General features: G+C 47.2%; 29 non-coding genes and 2 pseudogenes across 29 annotated transcripts; all 31 read right to left on the bottom strand.

Annotated features, from left to right (window-relative positions):
* Positions 1–218: 218 nt before the first annotated feature.
* On the bottom strand, positions 219–337 carry LOC138475608 (5S ribosomal RNA). Its single transcript, XR_011269737.1, has one exon. It is a non-coding gene; the product is annotated as a 5S ribosomal RNA (ribosomal RNA).
* A 106-nt stretch (positions 338–443) lies between these two features.
* On the bottom strand, positions 444–562 carry LOC138475605 (5S ribosomal RNA). The gene has a single exon (XR_011269735.1). It is a non-coding gene; the product is annotated as a 5S ribosomal RNA (ribosomal RNA).
* A 106-nt stretch (positions 563–668) lies between these two features.
* Positions 669–787, bottom strand: LOC138475604 (5S ribosomal RNA). Its single transcript, XR_011269734.1, has one exon. It is a non-coding gene; the product is annotated as a 5S ribosomal RNA (ribosomal RNA).
* Positions 788–893: 106 nt separating this feature from the next.
* LOC138475603 (5S ribosomal RNA) lies at positions 894–1,012 on the bottom strand. The gene has a single exon (XR_011269733.1). It is a non-coding gene; the product is annotated as a 5S ribosomal RNA (ribosomal RNA).
* Positions 1,013–1,118: 106 nt separating this feature from the next.
* On the bottom strand, positions 1,119–1,237 carry LOC138479094 (5S ribosomal RNA). The gene has a single exon (XR_011272900.1). It is a non-coding gene; the product is annotated as a 5S ribosomal RNA (ribosomal RNA).
* A 106-nt stretch (positions 1,238–1,343) lies between these two features.
* LOC138478983 (5S ribosomal RNA) lies at positions 1,344–1,462 on the bottom strand. The gene has a single exon (XR_011272799.1). It is a non-coding gene; the product is annotated as a 5S ribosomal RNA (ribosomal RNA).
* Positions 1,463–1,568: 106 nt separating this feature from the next.
* On the bottom strand, positions 1,569–1,687 carry LOC138479434 (5S ribosomal RNA). Its single transcript, XR_011273209.1, has one exon. It is a non-coding gene; the product is annotated as a 5S ribosomal RNA (ribosomal RNA).
* Positions 1,688–2,151: 464 nt separating this feature from the next.
* Positions 2,152–2,270, bottom strand: LOC138475602 (5S ribosomal RNA). The gene has a single exon (XR_011269732.1). It is a non-coding gene; the product is annotated as a 5S ribosomal RNA (ribosomal RNA).
* A 106-nt stretch (positions 2,271–2,376) lies between these two features.
* Positions 2,377–2,495, bottom strand: LOC138480281 (5S ribosomal RNA). The gene has a single exon (XR_011273977.1). It is a non-coding gene; the product is annotated as a 5S ribosomal RNA (ribosomal RNA).
* Positions 2,496–2,959: 464 nt separating this feature from the next.
* On the bottom strand, positions 2,960–3,068 carry LOC138474390 (5S ribosomal RNA; annotated as a pseudogene).
* Positions 3,069–3,174: 106 nt separating this feature from the next.
* LOC138475601 (5S ribosomal RNA) lies at positions 3,175–3,293 on the bottom strand. Its single transcript, XR_011269731.1, has one exon. It is a non-coding gene; the product is annotated as a 5S ribosomal RNA (ribosomal RNA).
* A 106-nt stretch (positions 3,294–3,399) lies between these two features.
* On the bottom strand, positions 3,400–3,518 carry LOC138475599 (5S ribosomal RNA). Its single transcript, XR_011269729.1, has one exon. It is a non-coding gene; the product is annotated as a 5S ribosomal RNA (ribosomal RNA).
* A 106-nt stretch (positions 3,519–3,624) lies between these two features.
* Positions 3,625–3,743, bottom strand: LOC138478835 (5S ribosomal RNA). Its single transcript, XR_011272665.1, has one exon. It is a non-coding gene; the product is annotated as a 5S ribosomal RNA (ribosomal RNA).
* Positions 3,744–3,849: 106 nt separating this feature from the next.
* On the bottom strand, positions 3,850–3,968 carry LOC138475598 (5S ribosomal RNA). The gene has a single exon (XR_011269728.1). It is a non-coding gene; the product is annotated as a 5S ribosomal RNA (ribosomal RNA).
* A 464-nt stretch (positions 3,969–4,432) lies between these two features.
* On the bottom strand, positions 4,433–4,551 carry LOC138475766 (5S ribosomal RNA). The gene has a single exon (XR_011269880.1). It is a non-coding gene; the product is annotated as a 5S ribosomal RNA (ribosomal RNA).
* A 106-nt stretch (positions 4,552–4,657) lies between these two features.
* On the bottom strand, positions 4,658–4,776 carry LOC138478350 (5S ribosomal RNA). Its single transcript, XR_011272226.1, has one exon. It is a non-coding gene; the product is annotated as a 5S ribosomal RNA (ribosomal RNA).
* Positions 4,777–5,240: 464 nt separating this feature from the next.
* LOC138475597 (5S ribosomal RNA) lies at positions 5,241–5,359 on the bottom strand. Its single transcript, XR_011269727.1, has one exon. It is a non-coding gene; the product is annotated as a 5S ribosomal RNA (ribosomal RNA).
* Positions 5,360–5,465: 106 nt separating this feature from the next.
* On the bottom strand, positions 5,466–5,584 carry LOC138475596 (5S ribosomal RNA). Its single transcript, XR_011269726.1, has one exon. It is a non-coding gene; the product is annotated as a 5S ribosomal RNA (ribosomal RNA).
* Positions 5,585–5,690: 106 nt separating this feature from the next.
* On the bottom strand, positions 5,691–5,809 carry LOC138476819 (5S ribosomal RNA). Its single transcript, XR_011270836.1, has one exon. It is a non-coding gene; the product is annotated as a 5S ribosomal RNA (ribosomal RNA).
* A 106-nt stretch (positions 5,810–5,915) lies between these two features.
* On the bottom strand, positions 5,916–6,034 carry LOC138475594 (5S ribosomal RNA). Its single transcript, XR_011269725.1, has one exon. It is a non-coding gene; the product is annotated as a 5S ribosomal RNA (ribosomal RNA).
* Positions 6,035–6,498: 464 nt separating this feature from the next.
* LOC138474389 (5S ribosomal RNA) lies at positions 6,499–6,607 on the bottom strand (annotated as a pseudogene).
* A 106-nt stretch (positions 6,608–6,713) lies between these two features.
* On the bottom strand, positions 6,714–6,832 carry LOC138475592 (5S ribosomal RNA). Its single transcript, XR_011269723.1, has one exon. It is a non-coding gene; the product is annotated as a 5S ribosomal RNA (ribosomal RNA).
* A 106-nt stretch (positions 6,833–6,938) lies between these two features.
* Positions 6,939–7,057, bottom strand: LOC138475591 (5S ribosomal RNA). The gene has a single exon (XR_011269722.1). It is a non-coding gene; the product is annotated as a 5S ribosomal RNA (ribosomal RNA).
* A 106-nt stretch (positions 7,058–7,163) lies between these two features.
* On the bottom strand, positions 7,164–7,282 carry LOC138478834 (5S ribosomal RNA). The gene has a single exon (XR_011272664.1). It is a non-coding gene; the product is annotated as a 5S ribosomal RNA (ribosomal RNA).
* A 106-nt stretch (positions 7,283–7,388) lies between these two features.
* Positions 7,389–7,507, bottom strand: LOC138475590 (5S ribosomal RNA). Its single transcript, XR_011269721.1, has one exon. It is a non-coding gene; the product is annotated as a 5S ribosomal RNA (ribosomal RNA).
* Positions 7,508–7,971: 464 nt separating this feature from the next.
* Positions 7,972–8,090, bottom strand: LOC138478867 (5S ribosomal RNA). The gene has a single exon (XR_011272694.1). It is a non-coding gene; the product is annotated as a 5S ribosomal RNA (ribosomal RNA).
* Positions 8,091–8,196: 106 nt separating this feature from the next.
* On the bottom strand, positions 8,197–8,315 carry LOC138478348 (5S ribosomal RNA). The gene has a single exon (XR_011272224.1). It is a non-coding gene; the product is annotated as a 5S ribosomal RNA (ribosomal RNA).
* Positions 8,316–8,779: 464 nt separating this feature from the next.
* LOC138475589 (5S ribosomal RNA) lies at positions 8,780–8,898 on the bottom strand. The gene has a single exon (XR_011269720.1). It is a non-coding gene; the product is annotated as a 5S ribosomal RNA (ribosomal RNA).
* Positions 8,899–9,004: 106 nt separating this feature from the next.
* Positions 9,005–9,123, bottom strand: LOC138475588 (5S ribosomal RNA). Its single transcript, XR_011269719.1, has one exon. It is a non-coding gene; the product is annotated as a 5S ribosomal RNA (ribosomal RNA).
* A 106-nt stretch (positions 9,124–9,229) lies between these two features.
* Positions 9,230–9,348, bottom strand: LOC138476807 (5S ribosomal RNA). The gene has a single exon (XR_011270825.1). It is a non-coding gene; the product is annotated as a 5S ribosomal RNA (ribosomal RNA).
* A 106-nt stretch (positions 9,349–9,454) lies between these two features.
* On the bottom strand, positions 9,455–9,573 carry LOC138475587 (5S ribosomal RNA). The gene has a single exon (XR_011269718.1). It is a non-coding gene; the product is annotated as a 5S ribosomal RNA (ribosomal RNA).
* Positions 9,574–9,611: the final 38 nt, after the last annotated feature.

The raw sequence follows: 9,611 nt of genomic DNA, 5'->3' as shown, positions 1-9,611 counted from the left end.
AAGGACTCAATATTCTCTGTACTGCATTACATGTGAAAGTCGATTTATTACCCATGAACACACTACCTGTATGCTAATTATATGTAAATAGGTAGCTCCAGCCCTCATAATGTTGTCCAACATTTCCGCTATAAAACGGGATAAAATTATTTTGGAAACATACCAAATTTGAAAAGTAATTGAGAAGTTGTGCAATTACTAATCATGGAGCACAAAATAGCCTACAGCACCTGGTATTCCCAGGCGGTCTCCCATCCAGGTACTAACTAGGCCCGACACTGCTTAGCTTCCGAGATCAGACGAGATCGGGCGCATTCAGTGTGGTGTGGCCGTAGGCTCTGGGCCTAGTGAGTTTTGTACTTTTAAGCATCTAGTCGGCTAGACCTTGCAGTTTTGAAAGGCAATTGAGAAATGGCTCACTTCCTGAACTTGGAGCACAAAAAAGCCTACAGCACCTGGTATTCCCAGGCGGTCTCCCATCCAGGTACTAACTAGGCCCGACACTGCTTAGCTTCCGAGATCAGACGAGATCGGGCGCATTCAGTGTGGTGTGGCCGTAGGCTCTGGTCCTAGTGAGTTTTGTACTTTTAAGCATCTAGTCGGCTAGACCTTGCAGTTTTGAAAGGCAATTGAGAAATGGCTCACTTCCTGAACTTGGAGCACAAAAAAGCCTACAGCACCTGGTATTCCCAGGCGGTCTCCCATCCAGGTACTAACTAGGCCCGACACTGCTTAGCTTCCGAGATCAGACGAGATCGGGCGCATTCAGTGTGGTGTGGCCGTAGGCTCTGGGCCTAGTGAGTTTTGTACTTTTAAGCATCTAGTCGGCTAGACCTTGCAGTTTTGAAAGGCAATTGAGAAATGGCTCACTTCCTGAACTTGGAGCACAAAAAAGCCTACAGCACCTGGTATTCCCAGGCGGTCTCCCATCCAGGTACTAACTAGGCCCGACACTGCTTAGCTTCCGAGATCAGACGAGATCGGGCGCATTCAGTGTGGTGTGGCCGTAGGCTCTGGTCCTAGTGAGTTTTGTACTTTTAAGCATCTAGTCGGCTAGACCTTGCAGTTTTGAAAGGCAATTGAGAAATGGCTCACTTCCTGAACTTGGAGCACAAAAAAGCCTACAGCACCTGGTATTCCCAGGCGGAATCCCATCCAGGTACTAACTAGGCCCGACACTGCTTAGCTTCCGAGATCAGACGAGATCGGGCGCATTCAGTGTGGTGTGGCCGTAGGCTCTGGGCCTAGTGAGTTTTGTACTTTTAAGCATCTAGTCGGCTAGACCTTGCAGTTTTGAAAGGCAATTGAGAAATGGCTCACTTCCTGAACTTGGAGCACAAAAAAGCCTACAGCACCTGGTATTCCCAGGCGGTCTCCCATCCAGGTACTAACTAGGCCCGACACTGCTTAGCTTCTGAGATCAGACGAGATCGGGCGCATTCAGTGTGGTGTGGCCGTAGGCTCTGGGCCTAGTGAGTTTTGTACTTTTAAGCATCTAGTCGGCTAGACCTTGCAGTTTTGAAAGGCAATTGAGAAATGGCTCACTTCCTGAACTTGGAGCACAAAAAAGCCTACAGCACCTGGTATTCCCAGGCGGTCTCCCATCCAGGTACTAACTAGGCCCGACACTGCTTAGCTTCGGAGATCAGACGAGATCGGGCGCATTCAGTGTGGTGTGGCCGTAGGCTCGAGTAATGCTAAGAATATTACTCTTATGCATTTGCATTTAGTAAGCTAAGCCATGCAGCCACTTGCAACATGATACCACGCTCATCGCTCGATCAGCGCTCGATCAGGCGAGATATATAAGACTGGTGGGCCCATTCAGGACTCCTATGTCTGGTAGGATAACTTTAATCCATCCATCCTGTTTCTGTTGCAGGGAGGTGGAGAGAACAATCAACACAATAACGGCTTTCTTTCATGCCTCTTGAAGGACTCAATATTCTCTGTACTGCATTACATGTGAAAGTCGATTTATTACCCATGAACACACTACCTGTATGCTAATTATATGTAAATAGGTAGCTCCAGCCCTCATAATGTTGTCCAACATTTCCGCTATAAAACGGGATAAAATTATTTTGGAAACATACCAAATTTGAAAAGTAATTGAGAAGTTGCGCAATTACTAATCATGGAGCACAAAATAGCCTACAGCACCTGGTATTCCCAGGCGGTCTCCCATCCAGGTACTAACTAGGCCCGACACTGCTTAGCTTCCGAGATCAGACGAGATCGGGCGCATTCAGTGTGGTGTGGCCGTAGGCTCTGGGCCTAGTGAGTTTTGTACTTTTAAGCATCTAGTCGGCTAGACCTTGCAGTTTTGAAAGGCAATTGAGAAATGGCTCACTTCCTGAACTTGGAGCACAAAAAAGCCTACAGCACCTGGTATTCCCAGGCAGTCTCCCATCTAGGTACTAACTAGGCCAGACACTGCTTAGCTTCCGAGATCAGACGAGATCGGGCGCATTCAGTGTGGTGTGGCCGTAGGCTCTAGTAATGCTAAGAATATTACTCTTATGCATTTGCATTTAGTAAGCTAAGCCATGCAGCCACTTGCAACATGATACCACGCTCATCGCTCGATCAGCGCTCGATCAGGCGAGATATATAAGACTGGTGGGCCCATTCAGGACTCCTATGTCTGGTAGGATAACTTTAATCCATCCATCCTGTTTCTGTTGCAGGGAGGTGGAGAGAACAATCAACACAATAACGGCTTTCTTTCATGCCTCTTGAAGGACTCAATATTCTCTGTACTGCATTACATGTGAAAGTCGATTTATTACCCATGAACACACTACCTGTATGCTAATTATATGTAAATAGGTAGCTCCAGCCCTCATAATGTTGTCCAACATTTCCGCTATAAAACGGGATAAAATTATTTTGGAAACATACCAAATTTGAAAAGTAATTGAGAAGTTGTGCAATTACAAATCATGGAGCACAAAATAGCCTACAGCACCTGGTATTCCCAGGCGGTCTCCCATCCAGGTACTAACTAGGCCCGACACTGCTTAGCTTCCGAGATTGGGCGCATTCAGTGTGGTGTGGCCGTAGGCTCTGGGCCTAGTGAGTTTTGTACTTTTAAGCATCTAGTTGGCTAGACCTTGCAGTTTTGAAAGGCAATTGAGAAATGGCTCACTTCCTGAACTTGGAGCACAAAAAAGCCTACAGCACCTGGTATTCCCAGGCGGTCTCCCATCCAGGTACTAACTAGGCCCGACACTGCTTAGCTTCCGAGATCAGACGAGATCGGGCGCATTCAGTGTGGTGTGGCCGTAGGCTCTGGTCCTAGTGAGTTTTGTACTTTTAAGCATCTAGTCGGCTAGACCTTGCAGTTTTGAAAGGCAATTGAGAAATGGCTCACTTCCTGAACTTGGAGCACAAAAAAGCCTACAGCACCTGGTATTCCCAGGCGGTCTCCCATCCAGGTACTAACTAGGCCCGACACTGCTTAGCTTCCGAGATCAGACGAGATCGGGCGCATTCAGTGTGGTGTGGCCGTAGGCTCTGGGCCTAGTGAGTTTTGTACTTTTAAGCATCTAGTCGGCTAGACCTTGCAGTTTTGAAAGGCAATTGAGAAATGGCTCACTTCCTGAACTTGGAGCACAAAAAAGCCTACAGCACCTGGTATTCCCAGGCGGTCTCCCATCCAGGTACTAACTAGGCCCGACACTGCTTAGCTTCCGAGATCAGACAAGATCGGGCGCATTCAGTGTGGTGTGGCCGTAGGCTCTGGGCCTAGTGAGTTTTGTACTTTTAAGCATCTAGTCGGCTAGACCTTGCAGTTTTGAAAGGCAATTGAGAAATGGCTCACTTCCTGAACTTGGAGCACAAAAAAGCCTACAGCACCTGGTATTCCCAGGCGGTCTCCCATCCAGGTACTAACTAGGCCCGACACTGCTTAGCTTCCGAGATCAGACGAGATCGGGCGCATTCAGTGTGGTGTGGCCGTAGGCTCGAGTAATGCTAAGAATATTACTCTTATGCATTTGCATTTAGTAAGCTAAGCCATGCAGCCACTTGCAACATGATACCACGCTCATCGCTCGATCAGCGCTCGATCAGGCGAGATATATAAGACTGGTGGGCCCATTCAGGACTCCTATGTCTGGTAGGATAACTTTAATCCATCCATCCTGTTTCTGTTGCAGGGAGGTGGAGAGAACAATCAACACAATAACGGCTTTCTTTCATGCCTCTTGAAGGACTCAATATTCTCTGTACTGCATTACATGTGAAAGTCGATTTATTACCCATGAACACACTACCTGTATGCTAATTATATGTAAATAGGTAGCTCCAGCCCTCATAATGTTGTCCAACATTTCCGCTATAAAACGGGATAAAATTATTTTGGAAACATACCAAATTTGAAAAGTAATTGAGAAGTTGCGCAATTACTAATCATGGAGCACAAAATAGCCTACAGCACCTGGTATTCCCAGGCGGTCTCCCATCCAGGTACTAACTAGGCCCAACACTGCTTAGCTTCCGAGATCAGACGAGATCGGGCGCATTCAGTGTGGTGTGGCCGTAGGCTCTGGGCCTAGTGAGTTTTGTACTTTTAAGCATCTAGTCGGCTAGACCTTGCAGTTTTGAAAGGCAATTGAGAAATGGCTCACTTCCTGAACTTGGAGCACAAAAAAGCCTACAGCACCTGGTATTCCCAGGCAGTCTCCCATCCAGGTACTAACTAGGCCCGACACTGCTTAGCTTCCGAGATCAGACGAGATCGGGCGCATTCAGTGTGGTGTGGCCGTAGGCTCTAGGAATGCTAAGAATATTACTCTTATGCATTTGCATTTAGTAAGCTAAGCCATGCAGCCACTTGCAACATGATACCACGCTCATCGCTCGATCAGCGCTCGATCAGGCGAGATATATAAGACTGGTGGGCCCATTCAGGACTCCTATGTCTGGTAGGATAACTTTAATCCATCCTTCCTGTTTCTGTTGCAGGGAGGTGGAGAGAACAATCAACACAATAACGGCTTTCTTTCATGCCTCTTGAAGGACTCAATATTCTCTGTACTGCATTACATGTGAAAGTCGATTTATTACCCATGAACACACTACCTGTATGCTAATTATATGTAAATAGGTAGCTCCAGCCCTCATAATGTTGTCCAACATTTCCGCTATAAAACGGGATAAAATTATTTTGGAAACATACCAAATTTGAAAAGTAATTGAGAAGTTGTGCAATTACTAATCATGGAGCACAAAATAGCCTACAGCACCTGGTATTCCCAGGCGGTCTCCCATCCAGGTACTAACTAGGCCCGACACTGCTTAGCTTCCGAGATCAGACGAGATCGGGCGCATTCAGTGTGGTGTGGCCGTAGGCTCTGGGCCTAGTGAGTTTTGTACTTTTAAGCATCTAGTCGGCTAGACCTTGCAGTTTTGAAAGGCAATTGAGAAATGGCTCACTTCCTGAACTTGGAGCACAAAAAAGCCTACAGCACCTGGTATTCCCAGGCGGTCTCCCATCCAGGTACTAACTAGGCCCGACACTGCTTAGCTTCCGAGATCAGACGAGATCGGGCGCATTCAGTGTGGTGTGGCCGTAGGCTCTGGTCCTAGTGAGTTTTGTACTTTTAAGCATCTAGTCGGCTAGACCTTGCAGTTTTGAAAGGCAATTGAGAAATGGCTCACTTCCTGAACTTGGAGCACAAAAAAGCCTACAGCACCTGGTATTCCCAGGTGGTCTCCCATCCAGGTACTAACTAGGCCCGACACTGCTTAGCTTCCGAGATCAGACGAGATCGGGCGCATTCAGTGTGGTGTGGCCGTAGGCTCTGGGCCTAGTGAGTTTTGTACTTTTAAGCATCTAGTCGGCTAGACCTTGCAGTTTTGAAAGGCAATTGAGAAATGGCTCACTTCCTGAACTTGGAGCACAAAAAAGCCTACAGCACCTGGTATTCCCAGGCGGTCTCCCATCCAGGTACTAACTAGGCCCGACACTGCTTAGCTTCCGAGATCAGACGAGATCGGGCGCATTCAGTGTGGTGTGGCCGTAGGCTCTAGAAATGCTAAGAATATTACTCTTATGCATTTGCATTTAGTAAGCTAAGCCATGCAGCCACTTGCAACATGATACCACGCTCATCGCTCGATCAGCGCTCGATCAGGCGAGATATATAAGACTGGTGGGCCCATTCAGGACTCCTATGTCTGGTAGGATAACTTTAATCCATCCATCCTGTTTCTGTTGCAGGGAGGTGGAGAGAACAATCAACACAATAACGGCTTTCTTTCATGCCTCTTGAAGGACTCAATATTCTCTGTACTGCATTACATGTGAAAGTCGATTTATTACCCATGAACACACTACCTGTATGCTAATTATATGTAAATAGGTAGCTCCAGCCCTCATAATGTTGTCCAACATTTCCGCTATAAAACGGGATAAAATTATTTTGGAAACATACCAAATTTGAAAAGTAATTGAGAAGTTGTGCAATTACAAATCATGGAGCACAAAATAGCCTACAGCACCTGGTATTCCCAGGCGGTCTCCCATCCAGGTACTAACTAGGCCCGACACTGCTTAGCTTCCGAGATTGGGCGCATTCAGTGTGGTGTGGCCGTAGGCTCTGGGCCTAGTGAGTTTTGTACTTTTAAGCATCTAGTTGGCTAGACCTTGCAGTTTTGAAAGGCAATTGAGAAATGGCTCACTTCCTGAACTTGGAGCACAAAAAAGCCTACAGCACCTGGTATTCCCAGGCGGTCTCCCATCCAGGTACTAACTAGGCCCGACACTGCTTAGCTTCCGAGATCAGACGAGATCGGGCGCATTCAGTGTGGTGTGGCCGTAGGCTCTGGTCCTAGTGAGTTTTGTACTTTTAAGCATCTAGTCGGCTAGACCTTGCAGTTTTGAAAGGCAATTGAGAAATGGCTCACTTCCTGAACTTGGAGCACAAAAAAGCCTACAGCACCTGGTATTCCCAGGCGGTCTCCCATCCAGGTACTAACTAGGCCCGACACTGCTTAGCTTCCGAGATCAGACGAGATCGGGCGCATTCAGTGTGGTGTGGCCGTAGGCTCTGGGCCTAGTGAGTTTTGTACTTTTAAGCATCTAGTCGGCTAGACCTTGCAGTTTTGAAAGGCAATTGAGAAATGGCTCACTTCCTGAACTTGGAGCACAAAAAAGCCTACAGCACCTGGTATTCCCAGGCGGTCTCCCATCCAGGTACTAACTAGGCCCGACACTGCTTAGCTTCCGAGATCAGACAAGATCGGGCGCATTCAGTGTGGTGTGGCCGTAGGCTCTGGGCCTAGTGAGTTTTGTACTTTTAAGCATCTAGTCGGCTAGACCTTGCAGTTTTGAAAGGCAATTGAGAAATGGCTCACTTCCTGAACTTGGAGCACAAAAAAGCCTACAGCACCTGGTATTCCCAGGCGGTCTCCCATCCAGGTACTAACTAGGCCCGACACTGCTTAGCTTCCGAGATCAGACGAGATCGGGCGCATTCAGTGTGGTGTGGCCGTAGGCTCGAGTAATGCTAAGAATATTACTCTTATGCATTTGCATTTAGTAAGCTAAGCCATGCAGCCACTTGCAACATGATACCACGCTCATCGCTCGATCAGCGCTCGATCAGGCGAGATATATAAGACTGGTGGGCCCATTCAGGACTCCTATGTCTGGTAGGATAACTTTAATCCATCCATCCTGTTTCTGTTGCAGGGAGGTGGAGAGAACAATCAACACAATAACGGCTTTCTTTCATGCCTCTTGAAGGACTCAATATTCTCTGTACTGCATTACATGTGAAAGTCGATTTATTACCCATGAACACACTACCTGTATGCTAATTATATGTAAATAGGTAGCTCCAGCCCTCATAATGTTGTCCAACATTTCCGCTATAAAACGGGATAAAATTATTTTGGAAACATACCAAATTTGAAAAGTAATTGAGAAGTTGCGCAATTACTAATCATGGAGCACAAAATAGCCTACAGCACCTGGTATTCCCAGGCGGTCTCCCATCCAGGTACTAACTAGGCCCAACACTGCTTAGCTTCCGAGATCAGACGAGATTGGGCGCATTCAGTGTGGTGTGGCCGTAGGCTCTGGGCCTAGTGAGTTTTGTACTTTTAAGCATCTAGTCGGCTAGACCTTGCAGTTTTGAAAGGCAATTGAGAAATGGCTCACTTCCTGAACTTGGAGCACAAAAAAGCCTACAGCACCTGGTATTCCCAGGCAGTCTCCCATCCAGGTACTAACTAGGCCCGACACTGCTTAGCTTCCGAGATCAGACGAGATCGGGCGCATTCAGTGTGGTGTGGCCGTAGGCTCTAGGAATGCTAAGAATATTACTCTTATGCATTTGCATTTAGTAAGCTAAGCCATGCAGCCACTTGCAACATGATACCACGCTCATCGCTCGATCAGCGCTCGATCAGGCGAGATATATAAGACTGGTGGGCCCATTCAGGACTCCTATGTCTGGTAGGATAACTTTAATCCATCCTTCCTGTTTCTGTTGCAGGGAGGTGGAGAGAACAATCAACACAATAACGGCTTTCTTTCATGCCTCTTGAAGGACTCAATATTCTCTGTACTGCATTACATGTGAAAGTCGATTTATTACCCATGAACACACTACCTGTATGCTAATTATATGTAAATAGGTAGCTCCAGCCCTCATAATGTTGTCCAACATTTCCGCTATAAAACGGGATAAAATTATTTTGGAAACATACCAAATTTGAAAAGTAATTGAGAAGTTGTGCAATTACTAATCATGGAGCACAAAATAGCCTACAGCACCTGGTATTCCCAGGCGGTCTCCCATCCAGGTACTAACTAGGCCCGACACTGCTTAGCTTCCGAGATCAGACGAGATCGGGCGCATTCAGTGTGGTGTGGCCGTAGGCTCTGGGCCTAGTGAGTTTTGTACTTTTAAGCATCTAGTCGGCTAGACCTTGCAGTTTTGAAAGGCAATTGAGAAATGGCTCACTTCCTGAACTTGGAGCACAAAAAAGCCTACAGCACCTGGTATTCCCAGGCGGTCTCCCATCCAGGTACTAACTAGGCCCGACACTGCTTAGCTTCCGAGATCAGACGAGATCGGGCGCATTCAGTGTGGTGTGGCCGTAGGCTCTGGTCCTAGTGAGTTTTGTACTTTTAAGCATCTAGTCGGCTAGACCTTGCAGTTTTGAAAGGCAATTGAGAAATGGCTCACTTCCTGAACTTGGAGCACAAAAAAGCCTACAGCACCTGGTATTCCCAGGTGGTCTCCCATCCAGGTACTAACTAGGCCCGACACTGCTTAGCTTCCGAGATCAGACGAGATCGGGCGCATTCAGTGTGGTGTGGCCGTAGGCTCTGGGCCTAGTGAGTTTTGTACTTTTAAGCATCTAGTCGGCTAGACCTTGCAGTTTTGAAAGGCAATTGAGAAATGGCTCACTTCCTGAACTTGGAGCACAAAAAAGCCTACAGCACCTGGTATTCCCAGGCGGTCTCCCATCCAGGTACTAACTAGGCCCGACACTGCTTAGCTTCCGAGATCAGACGAGATCGGGCGCATTCAGTGTGGTGTGGCCGTAGGCTCTAGAAATGCTAAGAATATTACTCTTATGCATTTGCA

The sequence above is a fragment of the Ambystoma mexicanum genome, chromosome 8 (genome assembly GCF_040938575.1).
Source record: "Ambystoma mexicanum isolate Mex_15411 chromosome 8, UKY_AmexF1_1, whole genome shotgun sequence".
Classification (NCBI taxonomy): Eukaryota; Metazoa; Chordata; class Amphibia; order Caudata; family Ambystomatidae; genus Ambystoma; species Ambystoma mexicanum.
This window is presented reverse-complemented; position numbering and strand designations above follow the sequence as displayed.